A 14,989-nucleotide genomic window follows, 5' to 3' on the forward strand; every position below is an offset into this window, starting at 1 on the left:
GTTCGTGAGCTCCTCTCCAAGGAAACCCATCTTAAGATGGCCAGTCAGACTTTGTCTTCATCTGTCTTTTTGGCTCTTACTCTGTCTCCTCTGCTGTCGAACCCCCCACCTCATCAGCTTCAGGTCAATGCAAAGCCCAAGAAGGGCCCACTAGCCTCTAATAAGTGTGCTTTTTGCCATCAAAAAGGCCATTAGAAATACAACTGTCCCAAGAAGGGCAGTCATTTTGCTCAGTCTTTTCAGCCGCATCAACCACAGTCACGAGGTCCTGTTCCGAGTACTTTTCGCCCTCCTGCTGCTTATACTGCCTCTACCCCGGTTTCTGATCCCGACTTAGCTTCCTTGAGTGCCCAGATTGCTCAGCTTCAGCATCTCTGGCCCACCTCTCAGTCATCTTCATCTACCTCTGCTCTCACCTCTCCTCATTCAAGTTTGCTTAGGTCCTCTTCAGGTATTCCTTCTTCTGTCTGGCTTTTTTTCTGGTGCCTCTCATCATATGACTCATCACCTTTCCTTACTCCAAAATTGTATCCCCCCTCCCTTTCCTATTAATATCAATACTGCTAATGGGTCTAGTATGTCTGTCATATCTATTGGATCTGTTTTACCCTCTGCTATGTCTGATGTTACTATTCCCTCTGTTCTTTATGTTCCTCAACTGTCTGTTAGCTTGCTTTCTATCAATCAGCTTGATGCTACTGGTTTTAATGTTATCTATTCTTCTTCTGTCTGTTGTGTGCAGGATTGGGTATCCAAGAAATAGATTGGGACAGGCCGTAGAGTTGGAGATCTCTATGTGATAGAAAGCCTGCATCTTCCTCAGTCTACCTCCTCCGTTGCACTTTCATCTTTTCAGTTATATTCTCAATCAAGTCAGTTTTATTTGGCATTCTCGCTTAAGTCATTTGTTTGTTGACCGCTTGCGGTCTTTAGCTTAGTCTGGATTGTTAGGTAAAGTTTCTCCTAGTCAAATTAATGAGTGTCGAGGATGTAAACTTGCTAAAATAACAGCTTTACCTTTTAATACCAGTACTTCTATTTCTGTTTCCCCTTTTTCTCTTGTACATACTGACGTCTAGGAACCTTCTCTTGTTCCCACTAAAGAGGGTTCTGCGTATTATGCGTCCTTTGTTGATGATTGTACCCGCTGCACCTAGGTTTATCTTATGGCTCATAAATCTGACTTCTACCAAATATATCATACCTTTCAGTCTATGATCACTACACAGTTTGGGGCCACAATTAAAATACTCTGGTCTAACTTGGGTAGGGAATACTTTAAAATTGAATTTTGTGAGTATTTGGCCAAATTGGGCACCATTCACCAAACCTCCTGTACTGATACCCCTGCCTAAAATGGTCGTGCTAAGCGTAAACACAGTTATCTCTTTGAGACAGCTCGATCTCTTCTTCTCTTTGTTTTTGTTCCGGCACCATTCTGGAGTAAGGCAGTTCTTACCGCTGCTTTCCTCCTTAATCGCATGCTGACTCCCTTACTCTCTAGTCGATCCCCTTATGAGGCTTTGTATTCCCAACCTCCCAATTATTCCCTCCTGCGTGTCTTTGGGTCTACTTGTTTTGTCCTACTTCCTTGTCAAAATAAGACCAAACTCAGTGCCCGGTCTGTCTTATGTGTCTTTTTGGGTTACAATCTTACTCAGAAAGGCTATCGCTGTTACAATCCTGCCTCTCGTCGCCTTTATGTCTCCCGTCATGTTGCCTTTCTCGAACGTCTGTCTTACTTTCAACTTCCCCCTCTCACTGCTTCAGTATCCAAAGAGGATTTGGTTCATATTGACCCCTTTCCTTCTGAGGTCTCGTCTGATGAATACATCTCAACTGTTCCTCTTGAGCTTGTTCTATCTTCTCCTCCTACTTCACCTTTGGTTGTTTCTCCACCTTCAGCTTCTTTTCCTTCTCCGTTATTAGTTTATTCTCGTCGCAAGGCTCCTCCTCCACTAGTTGTCTTTGCTCCTGCTGCTGCTCCTCCTACTTTTGACTACTCTGATCCTGCTAACACCGATATCCTACTCAAGCGCGTCATCCTCCAAACAGGTTGGGTTAGTCTAATACATGTTTTTCTACTTCCTATCGTACTTTTTTGTCTGTTATTCACTCTTTTTCAGAACCTCAGTCTTACAAAGAGGCATGTCAGGATCCTCATTGGGTTCACGCTATGGAGGATATGTTGTCTGCTCTAAAGAAAACTAGTACTTGGGGGCTAGTTCCTTTGTATGTTGGTAAGAACTTGGTTAGTTGCAAATGGGTCTACAAAGTCAAGACTCAATCTGATGGGTCTCTTGAGCGCTACAAAGCTCGTTTGATTGCCAAAGATTTCTCTCATGAGTATGATATTGATTATGAGGAGACATTTGCTCCTGTTGCCAAAATGACTATTGTCCGTACTTTGATCTCTGTTGTTGCTATTCGTTCTTGGCCGCTTTATCAGATGGATGTTAAGAATGTTTTTCTTAATGACCATCTTACTGAGAAGGTTTACATCCGTCCTCCTCCTGGCCTTCCCTATTCCTCTGGCCACGCTTGTCGTCTTCGGCGTGCTCTGTATGGTTTGAAGCAGTCTCATCGTACTTGGTATGATCGCTTTCAGACTGCTGTTACCGAGCTTAGGTTTCATTCTTCTGCTTCCGACTTTATTTTATTTCTGAGACATACATCAGCTGGTTTTGTTGCTCTCTTACTCTATGTGGATGATATGATCATCACTGACTCTAACTATTCTGCTATCTTTGAGGTCAAGCAGCATCTCTTCTGCACCTTCGAAATAAAATATTTGGGTCCATTACGGTATTTTTTCATATTGAGGTTACTTCTTCTCCAAAGGGCTATTTTCTGTCTCAGGCTAAGTATGCTAATGAAGTCATTCACCGTGCTGGTCTTACCAATACTAAGGTTTCTGATACATCCATTGAGCTTAATGTGAAGCTTAATTCTACTAATGGTGTCCCTCTGGATGATCCCACTTTATATCGCGAGCTTGTGGGTTGTTTAGTTTATCTGACTGTCACTCGCCCTGATCTTGCTTATGTATTTCATGTAGTTAGTCAGTTTGTTTCTACTCCTCGCTCTACCCATTGGGCTGCTTTGGTTTGCATTCTTTGCTATCTCAGGGGTACCATATTTCAGGGCTTACTATTGTCCTTTACTTCCTCTTTGGACTTGATGGCCTATGCTAACTCTGATTGGGCTGGTGATGTTACTGATCGCAAGTGTACGTCTGGTTTCTGTATGTTTCTTGGTGATTCCTTGATCTCTTGGAAAAGCAAGAAATAATCAGTCGTTGCTCGCTCTAATGCCGAAGCTGAGTATCGTGCTATGGCTCATGCCACTGCTAAGATTGTTTGGCTTTGTTGTCTTTTTTCTGATTTGGGTGTCTCTCAGTCTTCTTTGACCTCTCTCTATTGTGACAATCGTAGTGCTGTTCAGATTGCCCACAATACAGTCTTCCATCAGCGGACAAAACACATTGAGATTGATTGTCACTTTGTTCGCCAGCATCTGCAGTCTGCCTCTATCTCGCTTCCTTTCATCCCTTTGACTTTGCAACTTGCGGACTTCTTCACCAAGACTCACACTACTGCTCGGTTTCAGTTTTTTCTTAGCAAACTCGCCGTGTTTTCTGCTAAAACACCTTGAGTTTGAGCGGGGGTGTAAAAATATATTGTGAAATATATTGTGAATCTTACAAATTAATTTAGAGTCCTATTAGAGGCATGATTGTATTAGAGTCTTATTAGAGTCATGATCGTATTGTATTTCCTTTTTGGTTTAGGAGTTAGGGCTATATATTCTAAAGTCTTATTGTAATCAAAGATACAATTGTATATACAGAAATACAGAAACTTACAGTAGCATCATATTCCAAATATCATATAAATCCATACCAACTATGTATTATCCATCTAAATTAAATATTATATACAAAAATACTGGATTTCCAAAATAGAGGATTGAAAAAAAAAATGTCTTCCATTTACAGAACAAATGCTCTTCGTACACAAAAATAAATATCCACAATAGCCCATGCAAAAGCAATCTGTAAAATAAAATAAAATTTAACCATTAGCACTTATTCAATAAAATTGGCATTTCAAATTATAACAATTATAAAATTAATGTTGAAGCAGTAAAACTAAAGCTGCATACTAGGAGGTTATTGCTCTGAAAACACAACAGGGAAGCTCATCTCAAAAGAAGCCCACTCGCTAGGCATCCCAATAAGGAGGAGTCCTCTTTTTTCCAACCTAAAAATAGTTATGGGAAAAGTACCAAAAAAGAAAAAAAAAATTCAACATATCAACAAATTACAAATTAGAGAAAAAAAATAAAAAATAAAATAAAAAACAAAACAAAACAAAACAAAAATCAACAACTAAGTGAGAAAATGGACATAAACAAAGAGAATAAAAATTTGCAAATAAGTAGTAACAATTGGCTTAGCATAAATTAAGAAATAGTTCTCTATTTGTAGATGCATGCAACCATATATCAATTGAGGATTTGTTATGTATTTGTAGATAGAAATTGATTTTTGGATGATGCACACACAGTATGACCTGTTACAAAGACAAACAACCATGTATTTATAAGTTTTTTAATAGTTGGGCGAAGGTCATTTGCTACTACTTTTGGTTGCTAGTAGTTACAATAATGCCTCTTTATTAATGGTTAAGACGTAAACAAATCTTTCATCAATATAAACCACTCAAAAACGAAGTCCAGCTAACACTAATTCTTCAAACTTCAGGACTCTTTTCAATGCTAATTACATAAATTTGCAAAAGACAAGATATGAAAACATATTAAGAGAATAAAATATTCACCTCTCATGAATATATTTCCCCAAAAACACCTCCTCCAACTATATAAGTCCCGTCACTATTAGAAGCAAGCGGTTTAATTGGTTCTGCTGGGAAGCACTTAACTTCCACATGAGGCTGCACGATTTTGAAAACAGATTAACCAAGCATTATTACATAAAGTAGTAGTATTACAGTTTCACATCAGCAAAAGTACAAATATTATGTATAACCGTTCTAAGAAGCATTTTATCAAACAAGTTAGCTTCAAAGCTCACAGCTATATGTTTTACAGTTCTAAGAAGAGTTTTATCAAATCGAATCTCACAGTTATGTATTTTGGAGTTCGAAGAAGCGTTTTATCAAACATGTTAGATTCAAAGCCCACAATTATGTGTAATAGAGTTCTAAGAAGCATTTTATCAAATAGTTTAACTTCATACTATATATATATAGATGTTTATATGGATATGAGTGGTGAGAGAGACCTTGTTCCAGGACCAGTAGAGGACGAAGCCGAATAAGAAAGATGGATCACGAAGCTGAAAGGAAGCGAAAAAGAGGCCGGAGCCGGAGACGGAGATGAGGCCGCAAGGAGGGGAGGAGCAGGAGTGGTAGCATAGGTGTTGGGCACCGGAATGCAAGTCCATAACTTGAAAATCGAACAACAGAGAGAGGACAGAGGGCAACGACCAGAGAGAGGGTCACAATCGGTGTTGCTCGCTATCGACTATGTGAGAGAGTGACACAAAGGGGCAGCGCCGTTAGAGTTCCAAACCAAATAGTATACACTATGAAGAGAGTTGTTCCGGTTGCCAACAAGGAGTGAATCGGTGCTTCGGTTGCCGGCAAACGTGAGGAGGAGCGGAGGAGGAGAGTTGTTCCATGGCTGGTGGAGTGGGGGTGAAAGAGGGAGGAGAGAATAGCAAGAGAGAGGGAGAGAGAGAGAGAAAGAGAGAGAGAGAGACGCTGAAGAAAGATAGAGGAGTCGGTTTCTTTAGGGTTTTTGGAAACAAAATATATATGGTTATTAATCGTTTTACACAATACGTGACTAAACATTTTGGTTGCCAATTAATTTTATAAATCCCTCCAAAATTTGAAAAGTCTCCCTCTAAATATTTTAGTTCTTTGGTGACTAAAAATTTTTTAGTCCCTGAAAATAAATTTTTGGCGTCCAAACTTTTGGTCACGAAAGATAAAAAGTAAGTTTTTGTTTTCATTCGGTGATTAAATAATTTTAGTAGCCAAAACTAAATATACAACGACTAAAATTTTTTTCAGTCGCTAAAAATAAATTTTTGGCGACCAAAGATAAAAAGTAAAATTTTGTTTTTCTTTCGGCGGCTAAATAATTTTAGTAGCCAAAACTAACTATACTGCGACAAATTAGTTGCCAATTGTGGCATTTTTAGCGACTAAATTTTTTTCCAGTCGCCAATAATCAATATACCCTGACTAGAAACAATTAGTAGTAAAATATTATATTTTTTCTGACTAATATAATTTTTGGTCACCAATTCCACAACTTTTGGCGACTAAATTTTTTTTAGTTATCAAATTTGGTCGCCAAAAATGCAATTTGTTCTAGTGATCTATTAAGAAAAGATATAAGTAAAAGAAGGATCAATGCTCAACTCATCATCTCAGAACATATGAATACCATTACAACATATCTGAAAATATGATTTTAAACTTCCAATAACATGTATCTGAAAAAGAAAATAGAAGGAGAGATGGTGATGTGGCTTACTTGAGGCTAGGAGTCACGACCCAAACCCGCCCCTATGGGTTTAGCACCGTAACCGGCCAGGAATCCGTGATTACCGAAGGCCTGCTTAACAGTAATGACAGTAATACAGAGTAAAGGTGCTGGCGGAAGCCAAAACGGTAAATAAAATATTTCCAATGAGCTGTGACAGTCTGAATGCAAAAAGACTTTATGCATAAGTCACGTTGATAAACAAAACATATATACATGCGACATATCCACAAACATCTATGTCAGGGACCAAATCCCTAACTATAACTGTACAGTCAAGTCTTAAACATTTATTACAGATCAGAAATAAAAGGGTGAAACTGAGACACCCCAAAATAGCTTTAGCTTGAACAGACTCGGAACCTCGAGGTGAGGCACGGTGGTTGGCTTGACAAAACGGGAGCTTAACTTGACGCTCCTAGCTTCGGTCTAGTGCCTGGACGCCTACATATAAATATAAACAGTAAGTTAAAGCCCAGTGAATAATAGCTGTGTAAAGAGGTTAAGAATGAATGTCTTTTCAGTAATTAAATAGTCATATCAGTCATTTAGAAACCAAAGCAGTCATATGTGGTACATCCAATAGCAAAACAGTACAGTAGGTCTTAACAGACCGAACAGTCAGTTGATGGCCTTCATAACGGTAAACAGTAGTAGTTCCAACATGGGAACTGACAGAGATCTCTGTAACAGTAGCAGTGACGGTAACAGTAACAGTAGGTTGCTATGGATGCCACGAGTACAGTTTACAAATAAGACAAATATTCATTCATTGAACAATAGCATTTCAGTAAGCAGTACAGCTGATCATTCAAAAAATAATCATAATTGAACATATTTTTACAACATTGTTACTCACAGAGTACTGGGCTACAGATAGGCTAATGAGCGTCATCGGATGCCAACCCTACAGTTGCAGAACAAACACACACTCGGGATTAATAACTTAGCTCCTAATCTTGACTTGGTGTGGTTCTATAACATTATCCTCATTAAGATGCCTTAAACTTGGCCTAGGAATGCCTAGAATGGAATGAGGATGCAAAAGTTACACTTTAAAACACTTTTCAAAATTTGCTGAAACAGGGGTCTCGCTCGAGCGTGGCTTTCTACGCTCGAGTGGACATGCAAACAAAGGAGCTCCACTCGAGCGTGACTTCCCTCGCTCGAGCGGACTGTAAACTCATGAAAAAAGTACTGGATGCACAATTTTCACACTCGACGGACGCTCGACCTCCGCTCGAGCGTGAGACTCAGATCCTCACTCGAGCGTAAATTCTCTCGCTCGAGCGGACTGCAAAACATATGAACTTCTGGGCATATGCATTTCAAGCTCGAGCGTGACTTCCTACGCTCGAGCGGAAGTGCATGTACTCAGAGTGTACGCTCGAGCGTGAAGTCCTCCGCTCGAGCGTGGATCCAAAATCTAGAATTTTCAGATTGATCCTCAAGCACAAAATTCAACTTCTAAAGCTTCAAACTCGATTCTTTTGGGCTAATTTTCTGGAAAACACTTGAAGACTCATAGTACAACATGTTTCAAAGATCAATTTTGTAAAATCAAGCCCAAAGGTGAGACAATTGAACATAATTTCAAAGGAACTTTCATGAACAATACAAGAACTTAACATGCATGAGTTCTAATGAATTCCAATGCTCCAAAACATAACCAAATGCAAGATTGAGCTCAAAACTATGGTGAATTCATGGACTACAACCAAAATGTAGATATGCATGTGGAAATTCATGAAGAACAACCTCAAAATTCAAGAATATGTACATGCATGCATGAATTCACTCTCAACTCTATACTTTAAACCAATTCTTGACTTTAACTCCAAATTTCCATGAAACATGCAAGAGATAACTTGAATTCACAATTAAGAATATGATTTTCCTACCTTAGGCCTTGAATTCAAAGTATAGAAGCTCAATTATGCAAATTCCTTTCAATTCTCCTAACTCTCCAAGCCAATTTTGATGAACTCAAGTTTTCTCTCCTACTCTCCCTCTCTCACGGTTTGGTCTCAAGAAGATGAGCAAATGATGCCTCAAACATATGCAAGGGTGAGAGAAGTAGTGGCCTAGCATAAACCACTCAATGGCAAAATGGTAGTAAATGCAAACTAATGTAATTTAACTTTATTTAATCTAATTTAATCATTCCAAACCAAATTTTCATTAAACTTACGATAAAATCAGATAACTTCTAACTAGCATATAACACTAATCAATTTCTGCTTCGGCCGCCGATAAGGCCTTCAATTTGCGGTTCGAAATCAGATCACGAACAGATCAGTCTATAGTCAAACAGATAGAAATGCAAATACAAACAATACACTCATGTAATCAATCTAGGATTTCATCCTAATCAGTTACTTATCATGCTTAAACATAGATTAGCACTAATCAGAGGTGAGGGTTGTCACAGTCTTCCCTCCTTGGAAAGAGTTTGGTCCTCCAAACTCGAATTACCTTCATTTTGGAAGAACACCGAATTCAGGGGGGAACAGTTCAGGATATCTTTTCATCATATCATCTTCCCTTTCCCAAGTGGCATAAATGCCACCATGGTTTTGCCAGTCCACTTTCACTAACGGGATTTCTTTATTCCTCAATTTCTTGATTCGTTGGTTTACAATCTGAATAGGTCGTTCTTTATAAGTGTAGTCATCACTTAGCACTACACGGGTAGGCTCAATAACATGGAAGGGATCCCGAAGATAATCCCTCAACATTGAAATATGGAAGACATTATGCATATGCTCCATTTCAGGAGGGAGCGCTACTTGATACGCCACCGGATTAATCTTTTCAATGATCTCATACGGTCCGACATATCTCAGTGCTAGCTTACCCTTGACTCCAAAGCGAGTTTGGCCCTTCATTGGTGTCACTTTAACAAAAACATGATCACCCACTTCATATTCCCTGTCCCATCTTCGGACATCCACATAACTTTTTTGTCGGCTTTGTGCAGTTTTTAATCTTTGTTGGATCAGTTTCACTTTTTCAGTGGTTTCTTGTACAATCTCGGGCCCAAGCAAAGGCCCATCTCCAACTTCTGCCCACCAGATAGGAGATCGACATTTTCTGCCATATAAAGCCTCAAAAGGCACCATACCAATGCTCGAGTGAAAGCTATTGTTGTGGACAAATTCGGCTAACAGTAAATGATTTTCCTAATTTCCTTGGAAATCAAGAACACACATACGCAGTAAATCCTCCAAAGTCTAGATGGTCATTTCTAACTGGCCATCTGTCTGAGGATGGTAGGCACTACTCAGCCTCAATTCGGTACCCAATGCTGTCTGCAGACTTTGCCAAAATCTCGATGTAAACTTCGAATCCCTGTCAGAAACAATAGATACAGGCACTCCATGTAATCTAACAATCTCGTCAATATAAATTATAGCCAATTTGTCCACATTATAGATTGTTTTGACAGCTAAGAAGTGGGCAGAATTAGTCAATCTATCAACAATAACCCAAATTGAGTCCATACCTTTACTAGAGTGAGGTAAACAGACAATGAAATCCATAATGATATGTTCCCATTTCCACTCCAGTATTGGTAAGGACTGAAGTAAGCCTGCGGGTCGTTAATGTTCGGCTTTGACTTGTTGGCAATGTAGACATTTCGATACAAACTCGGCAATTTCCTTCTTCATTCCCAGCCACCAGAAATTCAGTTTCAAGTCTTGATACATTTTTGTATTTCCTGGATGGATGGAAAGTTTTAAGTTGTGGCCTTCTTGTAAAATTCGTCTTTTCAGTTTGGAATCATTCAGTACACACAACCTTTCCTGAAACTTCAACACATTGTTTTCAAATTTGAAGCCTGGTCCTGGTTTGGATTCCCGTTCATCAATGATCTTTTTCAGATAGTCATCTTGGTGTTGTTTCTCTTTAATCTCCTCAATAAGTGCCGGTTGAGCAGAAATAGCAGCCAATGTTCCACCTTGTTCACGCAAAACAATCTCAAATTCAAATTTTTCAAGGTCACATAGCAATTCTTTGTCTGGTGAGTAAACAGGCTAAATTCCCAATTGATTTCCGACTCAATGCATCAGCAACGGTGTTGGCTTTCCCAGGATGGTACAAAATTTGTAAGTCATAGTCTTTTATCAGTTCTAACCATCTCCGCTGCCTCATGTTCAACTCTTTCTGTGTAAAGAAATATTTTAAGCTCTTGTGATCGGTGTACACCTCACATGTAGCCCCATATAGCTAGTGGCACCAAATTTTCAATGCAAAAACCACAACGGCAAGTTCTAAATCATGAGTAGGGTAATTCTTTTCATCCGGTCTCAGTTGTCGGGAAGCATACGTGATAACTTTTCCATTCTGTATTAATACACATCCCAAACCCTTATAAAAAGCATCACTAAAAATAATAAATCCATCCGTACCTGAGGGTAGGGTAAGAATCTGTGCAGTCGCAAATCGAGTATTTAATTCTTGAAAAGCTGATTCCCTTTGATCCGTCCAGTCAAATGATATACCCTTTTGAGTCAACTGAGTCAATGGTAGAGCTATTTTGGAGAAATCTTTCACAAATCTTCTGTAATACCCGGCTAAGCCTAAGAAACTTCAGACTTCAGTAACATTAGTCGGTCTAGGCCAATTCACTACTGCTTCAATCTTCTGTGGGTCAACTGAGATGCCATCCTTACTAATTACATGTCTCAAAAACATAACATTATCAAACCAAAATTTGCACTTTGTCAGTTTAGCATACAGTTTCTGTTCCCTTAAGTTCTGTAAGGCAATATTCAAATGACGTTCATGTTCTTCCTTACTCTTGGAATAAATCAGAATGTCATCTATGAAAACAACTACAAATTCATCAAGGAACGGTTTAAAAATTCTGTTCATAAGGTCCATAAATGCGGCCGGTGCATTAGTAACTACGAAAGGCATAACAAGGAATTCATAATGTCCGTACCTCGTTCAGAAGGCAGTCTTTTCAATGTCCTCTGGTTTGATTTTCAGCTGGTGATATCCAGATCTAAGATCAATTTTAGAGAAAACCTACGCACCCTGTAACTGGTCAAATAAATCATCAATACGAGGTAATGGGTATCTGTTTTTCACTGTTACCTTGTTCAGTTCACGGTAGTCAATGCAGAGTCTCAGTGAGCCATCTTTCTTTTTCATAAATAAAACTGGTGCGCCCCACGGTGAAGTACTGGGCCTAATGAACTTCTTATCCAGCAATTCCTGCAGTTGAACTTTTAATTCCTTCAATTCAGTAGGTGCCATTCTGTAAGGAGCTTTAGAAACTGGCTGTGTACCTGGCAATACTTCAATGGTGAACTCAATCTCCCTATCAATCAAATCCCCTGGCAAATCATCTGGAAAAACATCTGGGAATTCTCTGACTATAGGAATACTGTCCACATCAGCTTTAGTATCAGTAAGTACCGTCAATATGCAACATAGATACCCTTTACACCCTTTTTTAATCAGTTTAAATGCTTTCATGGATGAAATCAGATATGGGGGAGGTACTACTCCAACTCCGTTAAACACAAATTCAGGTAAACCAAATGGACGGAAAACAACTTATTTCATCACACAGTCTATGGTAGCATGATATTTCATTAACCAATCCATTCCCAATATTACATCGAAATGGTCAATGTTCAAAGGCTATCAATATATAAATGTACATCCCCAATAACAATTTCACATGCAGGATACACATAAGCACAAGTCATGGATCCCCCAGCAGGTGAAGATACAGCAAACAAATAGTTCATGGGTTCTAGTGGTCTATTCAGTTTTTGTGAAAAAGCATGCGAAACAAACGAATGCGTAGACCCCGAATCTATCAGAATATATGCATTTTGAGCACAAATTGAGAGTGTACCTGACACAACTGTCTCGGTATTCTGCACATCTCCCGGTACGAGTGCGAACACTCAGCCTTGTCTTAAAGGCTCCTTTCCAGTAGTTTTGGGATTGGGTTTTGGTGGGGCAATTGATGCTGCGGCACTAACTGCAGCTTTATTGTTGCCATGAGATGTGGAAGGGCAATCTTTAACGATGTGGCCCGCCTTGCCACATCTGTAACAAGCACCAGAAATTTTATAACAAACTCCTTTATGCCTTTTTTCACGTTCGGAGTAGGGTGGTATGGAGTTGTTTCCTTGACTAGAGCTGGTCGTTGACCCTGTATTTTGCTTCTTGTTCGATGAGTTATTTCGGCCTTTCTTAAACTTGAAGCCCCGTCTCTTACCGCGCCACTCAGACACTGGTGTTTCAGTCTGTTTCAATGCCTCGATGTTCGACTCAGCTATTATTTCTCGATCAAGAACATCTACATATTTCAATAACTTCAGAACATTAATTCGATCAAGTATCTCGACATTGAGCCCGCCTTCAAACTTTCGGGCCTTTTTATAATCAGTGTCCACCATGTGTGGTGCATATTTGGCGAGTTCAGGGAATTTAGATTCATACTCTGCTACCAACATGGTGCCCTGTTTCAACTGTTCAAACTCAGTCACTTTGCGGTCTCGGACACACTGGGGAAAGTATTTTTCAAAGAAGGACTCCTTAAACTGAGCCCAAGTCATAACATTATTTACATCACGGACAAGCATTCACCACCGCCTAGCTTCTTCTTGCAAGGTAAAGGTGGCCAATAACACTTTGTATGCCTCCGAACACGGAAACACCTCAAATAGTTTTTCAGTTTCCAGAACCCATGCTTTGGCCTTTAGTGGTTCGAGGCCTCCTTGGAATGATGGAGGTTTCACTTTACTGAAATTCTGTGTCAGAGCAATTATATCATCATTAACATTCTGTTCAGGTTGTACTGGAGGAGGTGGGGGCTATTGATTCTGTTGTTGTCTTAAAGCTTCAGTCAACAGTTCAACTGTTCTTTCTAACCTTGCCATTCTTGCCTCAGATGATTCAGATTCATCGAGATTTCTTGCGTTGTCCATTTCACTATAGGCAATATGGTAATAAACATAGGAAGTTGTTGACTTAAGCATATTAGCACATTAGCACATATATTCATATCATAGCCACACACACTTTCTCGTGTTCATGCAATGATTACTTTTCTAGGACATCCTATAGCTCACTTGGACACGTGTGTACGGTATAACTCGTGCTTGGTATCGCTCTGATACCACTCTGTCACGACCCAAACCCGCCCCTATGGGTTTAGCACCGTAACCGGCCAGTAATCCGTGATTACCGAAGGCCTGCTTAACAGTAATGACAGTAATACAGAGTAAAGGTGCTGGCGGAAGCCAAAACGGTAAATAAAATATGTCCAATGAGCTGTGACAGTCTGAATGCAAAAAGACTTTATGCATAAGTCACGTTGATAAACAAAACATATATACATGCGATATATCCACAAACATCTATGTCAGGGACCAAATCCCTAACTATAACTGTACAGTCAAGTCATAAACATTTATTACAGATCAGAAACAAAAGGGTGAAACTGAGACACCCCAAAATAGCCTTAGCTTGAACAGACTCGGAACCTCGAGGTGAGGCACGGTGGTTGGCTTGACAAAACGAGAGCTTAACCTGACGCTCCTAGCTCCGGTCTGGTGCCTGGACACCTACATATAAATATAAACAGTGAGCTAAAGCCCAGTGAATAACAGTTGTGTAAAGAGGTTAAGAATGAATGTCCTTTCAGTAATTAAACAGTCATATCAGTCATTTAGAAACCAAAGTAGTCATATGAGGTACATCCAATAGCAAAATAGTACCGTAGGTCTTAACAGACTGAACAGTCAGTTGATGGCCTTCATAACGGTAAACAGTAGTAGTTCCAACATGGGAACTGATAGAGATCTCTGTAACAGTAGCAGTAGCAGTAACAGTAAAAGTAGGTTGCTATGGATGCCACGAGTACAATTTACAAATAGGACAAACATTCATTCATTGAACAATAACATTTCAGTAAGCAGTATAGTTGATCATTCAGAAAATAATCATAATTGAACATATTTTTACAACATTGTTACTCACAGAGTACTGGGCTACAGATAGGCTAATGAGCGTCCTCGAATGCCAACCCTACAGTTACAGAACGAACACACACTCGGGATTAATAACTTAGCTCCTAATCTTGACTCGGTGTGGTTCTATAACATTATCCTCATTAAGATGCCTTAAACTTGGCCTAGGAATGCCTAGGATGGAATGAGGATACAAAAGTTACACTTTAAAACACTTTTCAAAATTTGCTGAAACAGGGGTCTCGCTTGAGCGTGGCTTTCTACGCTCGAGCAGACATGCAGACAAAGGAGCTCCGCTCGAGCGTGACTTCCCTCGCTCGAGCGGACTGTAAACTCATGAAAAAATTACTGGATACAGGATTTTCACGCTCGACGGACGCTCGACCTCCGCTCGAGCGTGAGACTTAGAT

The 14,989-nt window shown here is 39.6% G+C and overlaps 1 long non-coding RNA gene across 1 annotated transcript; it reads right to left on the minus strand.

Moving 5' to 3' along the window:
- Window positions 1-3,823: 3,823 nt before the first annotated feature.
- LOC114258569 (uncharacterized) lies at window positions 3,824-5,783 on the minus strand. The gene is made up of 4 exons (XR_003628003.2): window positions 5,306-5,783; window positions 4,842-4,955; window positions 4,165-4,262; window positions 3,824-4,054 (listed from the first exon to the last, which is right to left on the minus strand). It is a non-coding gene; the product is annotated as an uncharacterized LOC114258569 (long non-coding RNA).
- Between the last annotated feature and the right edge of the window lie 9,206 nt (window positions 5,784-14,989).

This window comes from Camellia sinensis, chromosome 3 (assembly GCF_055761805.1).
Source record: "Camellia sinensis isolate YWXY chromosome 3, ASM5576180v1, whole genome shotgun sequence".
NCBI classification, from domain to species: domain Eukaryota; kingdom Viridiplantae; phylum Streptophyta; class Magnoliopsida; order Ericales; family Theaceae; genus Camellia; species Camellia sinensis.